This window comes from Canis lupus, chromosome 3 (assembly GCF_011100685.1).
Source record: "Canis lupus familiaris isolate Mischka breed German Shepherd chromosome 3, alternate assembly UU_Cfam_GSD_1.0, whole genome shotgun sequence".
Classification (NCBI taxonomy): domain Eukaryota; kingdom Metazoa; phylum Chordata; class Mammalia; order Carnivora; family Canidae; genus Canis; species Canis lupus.
The window spans coordinates 67215008-67229241 of record NC_049224.1 but is presented as its reverse complement, the minus strand read 5'-3'; the positions used below and the strand labels follow the sequence as shown (position 1 = coordinate 67229241).

Genomic DNA, 14234 nt, shown 5'->3' with positions numbered 1-14234 from the left:
ATGGAAAAGGAAAAAAAAGTTGGTAAAATACTAAGTCTATATCAGTCATGCTCCTAAAATGACATGGTACATGAAACAGAAATTATATGTGAAGCTTAATTAATTTTGGTTAGCAATAATAACTTCAATAAAACTTACAAAGTTGTTTGAAAGAGTAACACGCAAAATTTTTGGTTTAATGTATTTTTAAAATACAATTTACAATATTTCATATTTTAAAATTTAGATTTACATCAAGAGATACCAACAGGGTTTCATGGAATATTAATAATCCAGTGAGAGTGATATTTTCTCAGAAAGGTAACTAATAATTTTTTTTAATTTTTATTTATTTATGATAGTCACAGAGAGAGAGAGAGAGAGAGAGAGAGGCAGAGACATAGGCAGAGGGAGAAGCAGGCTCCATGCACTGAGAGCCCGACACGGGACTCGATCCCAGGTCTCCAAGATCGCGCCCTGGGCCAAAGGCAGGTGCCAAACCGCTGCGCCACCCAGGGATCCCTGGTAACTAATAATTATATTTGACAGAATGTTAGGCTATCTTAAAGGCCTTTTTAAAAATGTTTCACATAAGCCTGTGAAAGTATTGTTCAATCTTGGTATGCAAAGAAAAACAAGTAAAAAAAATAACTAAAATTTGCCTTTCCGGTGGTGACGACCTCCCCACGAGAACATGCCCCTTGCGAAGGATCTCCTGCACCCGTCCCTGGAAGAGAAGAGGAAGCACAAGAAGAAGCGCCTGGTGCAGAGCCCCAAATCCTACTTCATGGACATGAAGTGCCCGGGATGCTACAAAATCACCACCGTCTTCAGCCATGCACAGACAGTAGTTCTGTGTGTTAACTGCTCTACCGTCCTCTGCCAGCCCACGGAAGGAAAAGCAATTCAGGTGGATGCAGCACTAAAAGCTCCCTGAATCAAGATGAGTGGGACACTATCCCAATAAACAGATTTTGGATTAAAAAAAAAAAAAGAACTGAGATTTACCTTTAAATGGTAAAGTTGAAAACAAAACAAAAAGCATGAGAACACCCAGGGTTGATGGTGTTACTAGGTTTTGAAAAGCAACTTGGAAATCTGTGCTGAATCTTACAACATTTATACTCTATGACCAGATAACACAACTTGGAAGAGTTTATCTTGAAGAAAACATCAGGGATGTGTAATAGTAACAATTATAAATTAAGAACTTCACCACAGAGTTATTTGTAATATAAAAAATATCAGAAGAAAGATAAATGTCCCAAAAGAGACATGCACAAACTCTCTGGCTTAAAAATCATAAAGACTGGGATCCCTGGGTGGTGCAGCGGTTTGGCGCCTGCCTTTGGCCCAGGGCGCGATCCTGGAGACCCGGGATCGAATCCCACATCGGGCTCCCGGTGCATGGAGCCTGCTTCTCCCTCTGCCTGTGTCTCTGCCTCTCTCTCTATGTGACTATCATAAATAAATAAAAATTTTAAAAAAATCATAAAGACTTAACTAACGTCTTAGCAATGATTTTTGGGGTCTGACACCAAAAGTAAAGGCAACAAAATAAAACATAAACAAATGGGACTATATCAAACTAAACTTCTCTACAGCAAAGGAAACCATCAAACAAAAGGAAAAGACAACCTATAGAATGGAAGAAAATATTTGCAAGTCATTTTTCTGGTAAGGAATTAATATCCAAAATATATGAAGAATTCATATACCCAACAGTGAAAAAACAAACAACTCCATTACAAAGCAGGCAGAGAAACTGAAGAGATATTTTACCAAAGAAGACATACAAATGGCTAACAAGTACACAAAAAGATGCTCAATATCATCTGGGAAATAAAAATTAAAACAGAATGAGATACCCCACATCTGCCAGAATGCCTATCATCAAAGAGACAAGTGCTGGTGAGAATGTAGAAAAGGGAACCCTTTTGCATTGTGGGTGGGAATATAAAGCAGTATGAAGTATGGAAAAAGAGTATGGAGGTTCCTTTAAAAATCCTGCTTCTTGGGGATCCCTGGGTGGCTCAGCGGTTTGGCGCCTGCCTTTGGCCCAGGGCGCGATCTTGGAGACCTGGGATCGAGTCCCGTGTCGGGCTCCCGGTGCATGGAGCCTGCTTCTCCCTCTGCCTGTGTCTCTGCCTCTCTCTCTCTCTCTCTCTCTCTCTGTGACTATCATAAATAAATAAATTTTAAAAAAATCCTGCTTCTTGGTATATAACCAACAGGAATAAAAACAGGATCTTGAAAAGCTATCTGCACTCCCATATTCACTGCATCATTATTCACAATAGCCAAGACATGGAAACAACCGAAGTGTCCACCAACAGATGAATAGATAAAAATGTGGTATAGGGGCACCGGATTGGCTCAGTCAGTTAAGCATCCAACTCTTGATTTTAGCTCAGGTCGTGATCTCACAGTTCTGAAATCAAGCCCCAACACTAGGCTCCAGGCTAGGAGTGGAGCCTGCTTAAGATTCTCTGTCTCTCTCTCTCTCCCCCCTTGCACTCTCCCTCTCCCTGTTACCCTCTCCCTCCTAAAAAAAGATGTGATGAGAGTGTGTGTGTATAGATTAGATAGATAGATAGAAAGATATATATAGATAGATAGATGTGTATATATAGATATATATACATACACACACACACAATGGAATATTATTCAGCCATGAGAAAGAAGAAAATCATGTCATTTGCAAAAGCATGGTTGAAACCTGTGGACATTATGCTAAGTGAAAAAAGACCAAGAAAGTCAAATACTGTATGATATAACTTATAGGTGGAATCTAAAAAAGTGGCAGCCTGGGTGGCTCAGTGGTTTAGCGCCGCCATCAGCCCAGAGCCTGATCCTGGTGACCCGGGACTGAGTCCCACGTCAGACTCCCTCATGGAGCCTGCTTCTCCCTCTACCTGTGTCTGTGTCTCTGCCTCAATATCTCTCTCTATGTGTGTTTCTCATGAATAAATAAATAAAATCTTTTTTTGAAAAAAGAGATCTAAAATAGTGGAACTCAGAGAAACAAAAAATGGTGGTTACCAGCAGCTGAAGGTTGGAGGAAATGGGAAGGTGTTGGTCAAAGGTACAAACTTCTAGTAGAAAGATGAGTAAGCAGCTATTAGAAATGACAAATACCCACCATTTGCTTCAACGTGGATGGAACTGGAGGGTATTATGCTGAGTGAAGTAAGTCAGTCGGAGAAGGACAAACATTATATGTTCTCATTCATTTGGGGAATATAAATAATAGTGAAAGGGAATATAAGGGAAGGGAGAAGAAATGTGTGGGAAATATCAGAAAGGGAGACAGAACGTAAAGACTGCTAACTCTGGGAAACGAACTAGGGGTGGTAGAAGGGGAGGAGGGCGGGGGGTGGGAGTGAATGGGTGACGGGCACTGGGGGTTATTCTGTATGTTAGTAAATTGAACACCAATAAAAAATAAATTAAAAAAAAAAGATGAGTAAGTTCTAGGATTCTAATATACAACATTAAGCTGCTAAGAAAGCAAATCTTAAATGATATCACCACAAAATGAAATAATAATTATGTGAGGTGATGGAGGTGTCAGCTAATGCCTTGGTGGTAATCATTTATGCATATGTAAGTGTATCCAATCAACATGTTGTACACCTTAAATTTATACTATGTTAATTATCTCCCAATAAAGGTGAAGAAAAAAGACTCTTAAGTGAAATAAGCAATATAGGATGTTAAATTTAAAAGTAGGGTGCAAAATCATGCATTTAATAAAGCTCCTGTTTTGTAAACATATTATAGATGTATATATATATGCATAAATATATGACAAAAATATGCTAGAATTTGTTACACAATTTTTTGAAAGATTTTATTTATTTCTCAAGCAGAGGAAGGGGCAGAGGGAGAGAGAGAATTCTCAAGTAGATTCCACAGTGGAACCCAACACAGGGCTTGATCCCACAACCCTGAGATCATGAAATCAAGAGTCAGACACTCAACCGACTGAGCTACCCAGGTACCTTTGTTATATCATCTTTTAAATTAAAATTGGGAAGAGTAAAATTTTTAAATGACAGCTTTTATTTTGGACTACCCTTTCAAAGATTTTTTTTGGCAAGCAGCCAACATAGAGATAGTGCCTTCCTCAGGGATATGTGTAAGTCTGTCCATTGTCTATTATAATAAAGATAGTATCTCTCTCTACACCAAAGTTCAGAGGTTTACTTATAATCTATTACAAAGGATTTAGGTTTCCTAAGCTCAGGGTTCCTCAGCTATGATAAAAACCAGTGCATGCACATCATCTACATAGGCCTCCTCACACTGCCCTAGTGGAACTTAGGAGCAAGTAGAACTAGTGCAAACAGGGAGCTGACCTTGCTTGTTTGCTGTGCTTTGAGTAACAAAGTCCTTTATCTCTGAACCAGGAGCCGCATGCCTTCTACCAGTGTCCACAGTGGTAGCAGGCTAACTTATTAGCTCGCAAGCAAGGTAAAATCTAAGATCTTTCACTGTTCTTAACACAAAGAAGAGTAAAATAGATAAGATGGCCAGAGTAGATAGCTGTTCTTCAACCTACCCCACATTTCTCAGCTTGGCTTGCAGTTAGGTATGGCCATATCACTAACTTCTGACCAATGATGAAGAAAGAAGTGACACTAGAAGTGACACACTACTAGGCTTGACCCATATAAACCTCCCACGTGTGGCAGTCCTTACTCTCCTTTTTCATGGTAACCCATGAAGCCATCTGTTGAAAACAGCAGTTCCAGAAAAATCAAAGGAGTCTAGGTCTCTGAAAGTGGGATGAACCACTAATGGTCAGCATTACCTGATTTGGGTCTTTACACAAACAAGAAATAAATTTCTATTGTGCTAAGATGTTGAAACTTTAGGGATTGTCTGTTCATAGCAATTAGTATTACCTTAACTAATATAGATTACCTAACATAAAATATAGATCTATATCATTCTTGCTAACAATGAACCTCTTCCTGAATATACATGGAGTCTTGAATCATTAACTAATGATAACTTAAAGTTATAATTAGCAAAATAACAAAAATCTAAGCATTACAACTGTCTCTTTCATTATGGTTATGTCTTACTCGAATATCACAAAATTACATTAAACTTAATTAAAAATTGAGAAGTCTTTTTTTTGCATTTTTTACTTACTAGGGAAAATAAAAACAAAACATGAAATATTGGAGAACTGTCCTTTCTTCTGCCATTAAATGGCTCTGACATTAATGAGGGAGACAGATAAACAAGTAAACACAAATAAACAAGGCAATGAAACAATTTTCATAATCTGAAATTGGGGGAGGAGCAGATAGAGAGTGACAGGAACCAAGATAGTAATTCTGCCAGTTTTATATGGTAGCTATGGAAGACCTCTTTGATCTGAGATCTAAAGGATGAGGATAAGCCAACCATGCTAAGAAGAGACTGGAGAAGGAAAATGTTTCAGTTACTCGAACAGCTGGGATAAAAACTGAGTTTTGAAAAATGACTGAGTACAGCTGAGAAAAACCAAGAAGCATAATAAATAAGAGTAAGGACATATATCAGGTATAACATGAGGATATTATCCAAATTCAGCAATAAGAAGCCCTTGCAGGGTTGTAACCAATGGCACAATGTGATCTTGCATTTTGAAAACACTACTTTGGCTACTATGAGGAAGAAGGATGAGAGAGGGCAAAAACAGAAAGAAACAAATCTAGAAGATTTGGGAAACTATCTAAACTCTGTTTCAAAATTTGCAAAACATTTTGGGACCTTGTAATACTCCTGGCAAATAGGTAAAGCATTGATCTCTTTCACACATAAAAAAAAAAAAATTCAGAGTAACTCAACCAAAGTCCCAATGCTACTCATCAGCAGCACCAGAATCAGAACCAAGCCATCTAATTCCAAATCCACCTAGTGTCTCACAAAGAACAAAGAGCATCAGCTTGGGGGATGATCACTCAGCAGTCTTTTATTGAGAGTTTTAGTTAAAAGAATAAAGACATATAAGCTTTAAATGCTTGTCATTATAAAAAAGTGAACTATTATATACCTAGTTATTTCTTATCAGTACTTTAGAAGTATTCTTTAATGATATTAAATCATAAAACTAAGCCCATCAGCATTATAAACTAAGATACTCTTTGCCTTAACACTTGATTATATAAAGTTCTTTACAAAGTACTTGCAGCTGTACAAATTGTGAAATTACATAATGTTTAAAAATGATTCATCATGATTAGCCCAAATATGACAAGTAAAATATCCTTAATAATGTATTAAATTTTATTTACATGTCCTTAAAATATGTATATATTTTGACTTCTAAAACATACACACTAATATTAATTAGCCAAGTACATGATAACTTCCTTTTTTAAGTCCTATTTGTTTACTGGCATTCAGGCATTCTTATTCAAGAGCTCCACTGCATCTACCTATTGGATTACTGAGGTAATGAACAGAACAGTCTTTAAAGTTATAGTACAAATGTAATAAATAGCTTATAAACTACATGTATCAAATATGTAATAGTCAAACCCACTGATTAGACTAAGTGATGAAAAATCCTAAGATTTTTAAAATCTGAAAAACATCACAATAGTATCATTTACTTTTTTATTTCGGCCTGACACTTTATAATATTCCTGTTTTCCTAAATATTCATTTTCAACATGCTATAAAAACATATTTGATAACAAATATGACTTTTTCATCCAAACCAGAATGTACTGTTTTTACAAAAAGGGAAAGTGCTGTATGATGCTGATCATTAATGTCTATTCCCTATCAATGGAAAGAAAGTATTAAAAGGATAAACTATATTTGCTCCTCAGTTCATATATGATAATATCATATATGATGGCCGAAATGAAATATTCTCTGTCAAATAATTATAAAATATGTCACTGTCTAACTTACAGAAATATAAGCAAAATACAAATATAGCACTTGTACAGATTTTCACAGTAATTTTTAGGGTATCAAGGAAACATCTAGAGTGTTGATCTGGTTATACTCAATTCAAACAAACTACTTGTCACATTAACTACCTCCAGGAAGTTACTCCAAACACAAAATAAACTGTTTATGCCCCTACTCAGATAGATAACATGACAGATTGTTATTAGTTGAAGACAGATGAAATACATTAATTTGATTGTGAGCATGTGTTTAATTTTACCCTGCCATGCACACTCTCTAATGCTGTCTTTCTCTGATGACATAGTAAATCATACTGTATTAAAAGAATTGCTAATGCCACAAAATAAAAAAATGACCAGAACTTGACTTTGACTCTGCAGATTCTAAAACCAACCTTCTTTAAAAAACAGAACTACCTGAAGATCACTGTTCCACAGATTAAAAAAAAAAAAAAAGGTATCATCAAAGAAACAACTACTTTCTAGTATAAATTTAAAAACCTCAGTGCAGTTTAACATTGTTCCTGCATATTAGTTTTTATATTTATTTAGCAAATGTCTCTTCCTTTTCTATTTTCTACTGTGTTTTAAGTGTCTAACCTTATCAATGTGCAAAAGTACATTCTCTAATAAGGAAAATTGCCAAATTTGTTCCAAATATTCCCCTCGTTAGGATTTTCCCTTTAAATGTTTCATGCTTTAGAGACACAGAAATGAAGTTTTATAAAATCAAATGTATTGATATAATAAATTCATTATTTAAGCCATGCTCATTTGGTTCTTTTATTCAATGTAGCTAAAAACAAAAGCAGATAAGCACCCAAAAAAGCATATAATACAATAGCCACTTAGAAAGTATGTGTTGAATAAAGACAAAAATATTTTTAAGCCTTAAAAAATACAAAGTATCAACTGTGTTCTAAAATAACATACAGTTGACCCTTCTACAACTCGGGTTTGAACACTACAGGTCCACTTACATGTTTGTTGTTGTTGTTGTTGTTGTTGTTGTTGTTTTGAGTTCCGTTCTACTTCCTTATATTTAAATAACCAAAGCCATTGCCTTGGCACAAGAGGGAAGCTGGACTGGAGTGTGTAAGAGGTGGCAGTGGTGTGGCCTAACTAGGAAGTAGAGGAGGGAAGCAGTGACTGGTCACAGGGGGCTCTTGGGACGGTGGGCAGTGGGCAGTGGGCAGGGGCAGGGCATGAGAGAGGAGACCTCAAGTAGTGATCTCTTGCCAAGTCCCAGAGATCTCAGGGGTGTGAACTAAGCTAGCTCCCTCCAGTGGCAGAGCCAGGGCATCCCAGTCAGGGGTCACGGGGCCTGGAAGGCATTTTTGAACCCCAGTGGTTGCACTGTAAGCTACAGTTTGTACCACCAAACTGAAGACACCAGAAGCAAATTCTGGCCAGGCCTCCTAAAACCTGGCATCTGTGCAGCAGTACAAGGAGTGGATCTGCCTGAGCATCACAATTCCCAGTACACTGATGCTAATGAAGAACAGGGCAAGCAACAGCATGAGCACAGCGACAGCCACTGAAGGCCGACAGTGTCGGCCTTCAGCACCATCAGAGCAGAGATCCAGCCACTGAACCCCCAACCTGGAATGCCTATGGCCTGGAGGACAAAAAAAATCCTGGATGAAGACAATGAAGAAAACAAAGAAACTGAATGAACTATTGCTCCCGAAAGCCTTACACATGGGGCAGTATCAGCACACAAAGGAGCAGTGAGTGCAAAGGACAACTCAGAGGAGTTGCCCAAGCCTGAGCCACTTCTGGTCTCCATGAAAAGCTGGGCAGGAGAGGAAATTCAGGAGAAGAGTCAGAGAGCTGCCCATGCAGAGGTCATACATGGTGCATAGGCTCTTCTGAAATTCTTGGAGGATCTCCATGGAGATGTCCTGTACAAAGTAGGGTCAAGCTAAGCAAAAAGAAGGGCTAACTATTCTGTCGAGGAGCTGTGTTCCTCAAGGCAGCATGCTGCATCCCTTACCTTCTCTGATCCAACTCCTCTGCCTTCCAGCTAAGCTGCTTCTGTGTCTTTAGCAGGACAGCTGGGACTGCTGAGGGGAAGCCTGGGTGCTGTAGGAGTCCCACTGTAAGCTTTCTGGAGGACCATAAGGGAGTGAGCCAAGGGTGGAAGCAATAGGCCAGAGGCAGGAGGCTCTCAGACTAGTGGTAGCTTCCAGGGCTCAGAGAGTTGCAGGCATCAAGTGTGGCATTCTGTGGGCTAGGTGAGTGCTGGATCACACAGCTGGGACCTTAAGAGGGGTTGGGAAGCTTGCGCTGAGCCCAGTTTGTAACTACATCCCAGGCTGCCCCCTACTGTCTAAGCCCTTGGACAGTAGGGGGCAGAGACAGTAACCCTTAGAGCTCCCTTCCATGTGTAGATTTTTTGGGATAAATACAGTAGAGTACTGTAAATGTATTTTATTTTCCTTATGACTTTCTTAATAACACTTTTCTCTAGCTTACTTTACTATAAAAATACAGTATATAACACATACAACATACAGAATACGTGTTAACCAATAGCTTATGTTATCTGTAAGGCTTCCAGTAAACAGTAGGCTACTAGTAGTTAAGTTTTTGGTCAAAAGTTACATGTGGATTTTCGACTGCGTGGATGTCATTCCCTAACCCCTACATTGTTCATGAATCACCTCTATATCCTTTCTTGTTTCGCAGGAATACTATACAGGACTGAAAAATTAATAGAGTCTCACTTCATAATAAGAATGAATATCACAAAAAGGTGTGAAAAATAGACGTAAGCCACAAAGGAATACACATAAATGACATCATTCATATGAAATTCTTTAAATAACCAAAATAAATATTATTTAGTGAAGTACATACAGATGATAAAACTAAAATAAAGTAAAAAAAAATGTAAAAAAAATTTTTTTAACTTAAAAAAATTAAAAATTTTTCAATTAAAAAATAAAAAATAAAAATAAATAAAAACAACAGCAAGGAAAAGATCAGGAAAAACGAATACGAGTTATCCCTAACATTGGCAAGAGGATTGTTAAAAGACACTTCAGAGGCCTCTGGGGTGCCTGGCCACACTCTACATCCTGACGCAGGAAGGGCTATTCTTCTACCTATACATATGTCTTATGGATTCTTATGTATGTATAGCCCACTATATTAAAACTTCCTGTTAAAATTAAAATGACAATATTCTCTTCAAACCTAATTTTTCATATGATCATAAAGAAGTCACTGTTGCTAAAATATTCATAGTTTTTATATTTTTCCTTTACCAGATCAGATTCTTTTGACCTCCTGTATGTGCCATGAGCCTCATGGATTTACTTATTTATCACCTGACTCTGCCAGATCCTCATTTGTTAACTACTTTACTTCTAATAATTCTCCAACACCTTTATAGATTATCCATATTATTACAAAATTTGCCTAATCACTTTGCATTGCATATCCTTTGTAGTCACATATATATCACAAACCAACGTGTAAGAATTCTGAAGCAGTAATGAACATGAACTCTGTAGAGCCACCAGAGCAACACCACCAGCAGCCAGGATCAAGAGGACAGGAGAGAGTACGTGCGAATTCATATTATTTCCTCAACTTATTTAGCCTCGCTATTTAGATTATCCAATTTCTTTCTGGGGATAGATAATGGATAACTACTTCCCCTCTAACTTCACACTAAAATGATATAATAGGTCTGAGAACATAGCACCACAGGATAAATAAATCTTTCTATATTTGTGGCTATCTACAACTTTTTATTGCTTTCTATAACGTGTGCACAAATCATCAATATTAGGATTTGCCCAAATGCCAAAAGCCTAAATGAACTGGAAAATTAACTAATGTTTTGAATATTCTCCACAGGAATTCTTACTAGAGAATTTCATACCTGCATAGAACTGTACAGGTTCACAAAATTCTGCATGATATATAGATATAATAGGGTCCAAATTCACTTATGCCTTTCATACACAGATTTGCATGGAAAAAAAAAACTGTATTTGTCCTGTCTAGATACCAGCATACCTTGGGATCTTGCAAAGAACAGAAGCCATGGTAAGAACTGCCTCAATTGGAGGTGCCTGAGTGGCTCAGTGGTTGAGCATCTGCCTTTGGCTCAGGTCATGATTCCGGGATCCTGGGATTGAGTCCTGCATCAGGCTCCCTGTGGGAAGGCTGCTTCTCCCTCTGCCTATGTCTCTGCCTCTCTCTTTCTCTCTCTCTATGTCTCAATCAATCAATCTTTAAAAAAAAAAATTGCCTCTATTGGCAATTACATTATGGTTATTTAAGTCTTTGTATTTTCCAATTCCCCATAATATATTAGATCTACTGGGAGAGGAAATAAAAGATCATTTAAATAACAACAAAAAGAAAACAGTAAAAAGTGCCTGATGCAAAAGAACTCAGTAATAAGAAGACATAACATTTCTAGAGCAGTAGTTTTACAGTTTCTCTATACATATTAAATCACTTCATCCTCACAACAGCCATCATTTGACTGATGAAAAACCTGAGGCACAGAAAGGTAAATGACTTATGTAAGAACACACATCTAGTAAGCAGGGGAGTCAGAACTCAAACCCACAGCAATCCAGCTCCAGAGTCTGCATTCTTAACATTCACACAACTTTCTCTTCACATATGTACACATGTCGTCTTCTGGGACTGCCTTATTTATACCACATTGTTTCGTGTACGTTATCCCAAGTAGAATAGTTCACTTTTTAAAATATTTTATTTATTCATGAGCAACAGAGAGAGAGAGAGGCAGAGACACAGGCAGAGGGAGAAGCAGGCTCCATGCAGGGAGCCCGATGTGGGACTCCATCCTGGAACTCCGGGATCATGCCCTGGGCCAAAGGCAGCCGCTCAACCGCTGAGCCACCCAGGTGTCCCAGTTCACTCACTTTCAATGCCATATAAGATACCTTTGATAAACATACCACAATTTATATCTCTTTTCTCCTAACTGATGGATATTTGACTTTTTTCCAATTGTTAGCTATTACCAATGACGCAACGTGACTATTCACAGTACCTGTCACCTGATACGTATGTGAAGCAGTCTGAGATATACAGTAGAGGAAAAAAAATGTTAAATCCTAGTCTATGAATGTTCATTGGTTCTCAGCCTTTGGCTGAGATCAAGTATAGTCTACAAATGTTCTTTATAGAATAATGCCTAATTATTCTCAAAGTGGTTGTGCCAATTTGTAATCCATCTAGCAGTGAATATGAACTCTTGTAGATCCTTATTACGTCTCCATCACTATTTTTCTTAGGCCTCTTGATTTGTACCTTATCACATACCTGTGGTCATATTTTGCATTTCTTTCTCAGTGAGGAGACTGTACTTATTTTCATGTCTTTGGGCCATTTGTCTTTCTTATTCTGTGAAATTCCTATTTCTGTTTTATGTCCATTTCCCTAGTGAGTTGTATTTTCCTTGTACAATTGTAAAAGTATAGTAATCTTTTGTCATTTACTTTGTTATAAATATATTTTCCCAATTTGTGCCTTATCTTTTTCAATTCTTTAATGTGTCACTTGGTAGAAACAAACATACTTCTCTTATGTGATTGATATATTATTTAAATTTAGCAACTGTATCTTGTTTAAAGACTCCTTCCACATACCAAGATAGGAAAGAACTTACTGTATTTTTCCTTCTAAAAATTGTGCCATTAACATTTCATTCCAGGTGAAGTGATTTTTTGTGTTAATACAGATGATCCACTGTATGGGGATCCACTAATATTAATCCATTAATATGGGGTTAATACAGGGATCCACTTTCCTTTTCAAATAAACTGTCCCAGGATTACTTTTTAAATATTCTACTCTTTCTCAAAGATTTTCAATACCACTTTCAAAATAACAACCAAGTTCCATCTACATGAGCTCTGTTTCCAGCATCTCTATTCTGTTTCCCCGAGTGAATTCCGCACTGTCTTTATTATAAGCTACTTATAAAAAGTCTTGATCAATAGCATGGTAAATGTTCCTCAGCTTGTAATTCAGGAGTAGAGTGACTTATTCTTGGCCTTCTACCCTTCCATATACACTTTAGATATGGTTTGTCTAAATACCATATGCAAAAATACCATCAGGCTTTTACTGAAATTATGCTGAATCAGTAAATCAATTTGAGAAGAAGTTAACATCTATAATATTTAGTCTTTGTCGCCTTTAATGTGATATTTGTCTTATTTTATTTGGGTCTTGTGCTTGCACAATTTTCTCAACACAGGAATTTTCAACATAATCATATTTGAAAATTTAGTCATTTTGCTTCTTCATTTTTAATCTGCATATCTTATCTTTTTCTTATTGGCTAGGACCTCAAGAATGATGCTGAACACAAGAATTGTTGAGAGCAGACATCCTTGCCTTGTACCTGATTTCAGGAGGAAAGCATTCACTTTGGACTACTCAGTGTAATATTAACTATTTTTTATAGTTAGGCAACTATAAAAGGCAACTAAAGATGCCCTTTATCAGACTGAAGAAGTTCCCTCTCATTCCTAGTTTGCTGAGAGTTTTTTTAAAACATGAATTGATGTTGAATTTAGTCAAATGACTTTTATTACATCTGTTGAGATTATCAAATGGGTTTTCTTCTTTAGCCTATTGATATAGTAAATGATATTAATTGATTTTTGAATACTGAATTAGCCTTGGATTTCCAGGATAAATCACACTTGGACATGATGTAGTATTTTTTTTACACTGTATATTGTTGAATTCATTGTTAGGATTTTGTTAAGGAATTTTTTGTGTATGCATCTATGTTCATGAGGGATATCGGTCTGCAGTTTCCTTATAGTGTCATTATCTGATTTTAGTATCAGATTAATGCTGCTGCTGTGAATTGGAAAGTGTGATATCTTTGGTTTTCTGAAAGAGTTTAAATATAATGGGTATTATTTCTTCTAAACATGTTTGGTAGAATTCACCAGTAAAACCATTTGGGCCTACAGTTTTACTTGTTGAGAACATTTTAAATTATGAATTCGATTTTTTCCATAAATATAGCAGTATCAGTTTAATCTAATTCTTCTTGAATGAACTCTAGTAGTTTGTATCTTTACAGGAATTTGTTTATTTAAGCTATGTTGTCAAATTTACGGAAGTAAAATTTTTCTTAATATTCAAGATTCTCCTTTTAACACCTGCAGGATATGTGGTAAATTCACCTCTTTCATTCCTGATGTTGAAATCTGTACCTTTTTTTTCATGCTCAATTTGGCTAGAGGTTTATCAATTTCGTTGCTCTTTTTAAAGGACCAGTTTTTAGTTTCATTAATTTCTGTTTTGTTT

General features: G+C 36.8%; 1 protein-coding gene and 1 pseudogene across 4 annotated transcripts in view; both read right to left on the bottom strand.

Moving 5' to 3' along the window:
* RAB28 (RAB28, member RAS oncogene family) overlaps positions 1-14234 on the bottom strand; it is a 136823-nt gene that overhangs the window by 53976 nt on the left and 68613 nt on the right. The gene's annotated exons all lie outside the window — the stretch shown is intronic.
* On the bottom strand, positions 8221-12234 carry LOC106558584 (annotated as a pseudogene).